This window comes from Leptonotus elevatus, chromosome 17 (genome assembly GCF_054856555.1).
Source record: "Leptonotus elevatus isolate MCC_2025b chromosome 17, RoL_Lele_1.0, whole genome shotgun sequence".
NCBI classification, from domain to species: domain Eukaryota; kingdom Metazoa; phylum Chordata; class Actinopteri; order Syngnathiformes; family Syngnathidae; genus Leptonotus; species Leptonotus elevatus.
In genome coordinates this window covers 18,694,513-18,698,046 of record NC_141255.1, presented here as the reverse complement: position 1 = coordinate 18,698,046, position 3,534 = coordinate 18,694,513, and the positions used below count along the sequence as shown (strand labels likewise).

The 3,534-nt window shown below is 39.1% G+C and overlaps 1 pseudogene; it reads left to right on the top strand.

Annotated features, from left to right (window-relative positions):
* Nucleotides 1-377: 377 nt before the first annotated feature.
* Nucleotides 378-2,520, top strand: LOC147160325 (uncharacterized; annotated as a pseudogene).
* Nucleotides 2,521-3,534: the final 1,014 nt, after the last annotated feature.

Below are 3,534 nucleotides of genomic sequence, written 5' to 3'. Positions count from 1 at the left end.
ATAATTGGATAAATGGATGCTGCTGCTTTGGCGTCTTACATTCCAGTCTATGGTGACAGGATTGCCACAAGACGTTTCTCTATGGAAAAACGAAGAAGAGGCGAAGATGATACAAGAAGACTTTCCCTGTTCAAAAAACTTACTAAAAAAATGGGCACAATGAGCAACAAAGTCTGTGATCAAGGTTTTGAGGGGGAGAATACAGTGCAATACACAAAGTCGAAGATGATGATCTGAGCACTGCCACAATGTCAGCTGTTGTCTCTACTGCATCTGTTCAGATTATTGATCTTTCATCTTTGTGTGATACATCAGTTGTCAGTTTTGGCCCTTTGGCAGGTGGTCCGTTTTTCTGTGATCTTGATGATACACTCGTCATGAGCCAAATGTGCATCCCCACCTACTCCTCAACTCCTACTGATGTTGTGGCAGATTCTGTTAGACCACCAAGTCCTGCCTATGAAGTTGTATATGTGAATGTGAAACTTCACAGAGTAACGCTCCTCGATGAACTGATTGCCCAGTTCAAGGATGAAGCAATGATGACCTATTCTGTGAAATACAGCTTCATTGATGAAATGGGGGCAGATGCTGATGGCGTGTCCAGAGATGTATACACTGCTTTCTGGACAGAATTCCTAGACTGTGCAGCTAAAAGTGCAGATGTGAGGGTTCGGCTCGTCTCGGCTTGCCAAGCCGAAAAGCTTGTAACAAATAAGCCATCACCTTTAGTTACTCATAATGGCCATAAGAAATGTGTTCCTGAAGCTTTTATTTGATTTAACCATCCACAGGTCCAATAAATTGTATATGTAGTCAGATGCTGATGGCGTGTCCAGAGATGTATACACTGCTTTCTGGACAGAATTCCTAGACTGTGCAGCTAAAAGTGCAGATGTGAGGGTGCCATCACTCTCCGCAAATTGGCAAGAGGAGGAATGGAGGTCTGTTGGTAGGATATTGGCCAAGGGACTGGAGGACCATGGGTATTTCCCATTTCGGCTGGCACAAGCTTTTACAGCAGCAGTTGCATTTGGTCAACATGCTGTTTCATGTGATGTACTGTTTGACTCCCTGATGCTGTATCTTAGTCAGTCTGAGCGTGACCTCTTGTCCACTGCTTTGCAAGAGGCTGTTGTTGGTGAAGATGAGGAAGACTTTATAGATCGCATGGATCGCATGGGTGCAAGAACAATACCAAAAAAAGATAACCTGAGAGCTATGCTTATTCAGGTCGCCCACAAGTAGCTTATTCAGAAACCAAAGTATGCACTTGATAATATCTCAGAAGTTGCAGGGCCAATACTTAGGGATTTTTTCCCCAATGTACCGGATATGAAGAAGCTGTATGACAACATTAAACCAACAACACGGAAGGTGATTACGATGTTAACAGCTTCTCCAGATACTGCAGCAGAGAACCAAAGTAAAAAAAAAAAAAAAAGAGAACCAAAGTTTGCAATTTTTACATTAGTACATAAGCGCATTGGATGAAACTGGTCTCCGAAAGCTGATGAGATTTCTGACTGGGTCTGATGTTATTTGTGTTAAACAAATTTAAGTCATTTTCAACTCTTTGGATGGATTAGCACGGTGGCTTATTGCCCATACTTGTGGCCCAACTGTGGAGCTGCCATCAACCTATAACAGCTACCCTGAGCTTCGAGCTGAAATGGAGGCTATATTGTCCAGCAACTTTCTTGCAATGGACATTGCTTAAGAGTGGTGTTCACACGTTTCTCTTCCACAGCCATATGAGCAATGCATGTTTGGAATTTTTGAATGTGGGATAGAGAATGTTAAGAAAGATTTGTTCAGTTCAAGAGTTCTGTGATTAGTGCCAAAACAGTAACATACACAGATTTACTAAGACAGTTTTTGTTATCAGAGCATGTACATGACTTGCTGGCATCAAGTGGAAACCTCCTGTCCAAATTTGGTGATTTTACAAATTTTTACAAATGTTATATTATTGGTTAGTCCCCAGGTATTTTAACAATTGATTGACCAATCTAAAGTGTTGCGTGCTTCTTTTAACAATGCAATGACAATGGCTCAACAAACTTCTTTTTGGGGGGGATTCCTGGAAAGTAATGGTTTTGGAGTTGTGGGGATTCCACCCGATGCCAGCAAAATATGACTACACTCTGGGGCTGTGTGATAAGCATTGGTTAGTTGACTTATTATTTTGGATACTTTATCAGCAGTCAATAGCACACTTTTGTTTTCAGTCTAGGGTGAGAATTAAAAATACCTCTGTTATATTTTCCACTGTTAAATAATGCAAGTTGAAACACTACCTCATATCAGATGTTAATATTGACAGCATATGTGGATCTGTTAAATTAAAAGGTACTTTTGATTTTTTTTTCTTTTTTTTCGTGTCTATATTGTTGAGTCATGTAGTTCAGGAATCATACTTTCTGAGACATGTTTATGTATGTACTACAGTGTGAACATTGGTCATGTTTCTGTTGGTGCTTTTATTGCAAAAGGTTACATGTATCAAATGTATGCAAACTCGGGTCAAGATGCTTGCACTAATAAAAGTTATTCATACAGTATGCTTTATTTGCTGAAAGTTTAATGGCAACTACTTTTTAACAAATGTATACAGTGACATTGCATTCAAATACATATGAATGTCTGATCTGTTTATGATAGATGACATGAAAATCCAATACAATTACCGAATTGTATTACATGTGCTACAAATTACACCTGCAATCTCTTCAAGAGTTACAAAAATTAGGAAGGTACAGTATACTTCCTTAGTAGTATAATGCACAATAACAAAATATCAAAAGAGGAAAAATTCTTACACCTTGGTATTAATAGATATTCTGTTTGTAAGAGCTACATTTGACTAAGCATACACACGTGGATTGGATACTGTATTATATAGTGTTATATTGATAATTTTTTATTTTTGTTTTCCTTGACTGCTCTTTTTATAATGAATTTTATTCATTCAACTATTAACTGTCAGAACCGATTTCCTCAATAATGAATAGACAGAAGATATAGAAAAGCACAAAGTGGAGATGTTTATTAGTATAGGTACAATTCGGAGGCTTACATCATGTCATTTGATCCAATAAAGCACATTGCGTTGATACAATCTGAGCTCGCATGTAAGCACGTAAAAACATATAAAGCTAGCTCAATGGCTTCCTCTGGGGAGGTGGGTGGATGAAGATTATTTTCTGCCATGACAAGGCAGCAAATGTCAAACACTGTATCATCGCAGGGGTACGGTCCCCTCTGAAGGCATTCCTCTCTGCAGGCTTCAATCTTTGGTTGGGATACCTTTTTCAGGTACTCTCTTGCACCAAAAAGTTGGGGTAAGGTGTACATCATCACTGGGCGCCCACCTGGAGACACAGCATTCCTGCTTGGGCGAATTCTGTGAGTGTTCCAGAAGTGAACAACTTCCTGTAGTTCTTTCTAAATATGTATAAATAAAGAAAGTGATAAAAATCGGTTCACACATTTCTTGCAGTACAGTAGACAACATGATGCAAACTAGCCAGT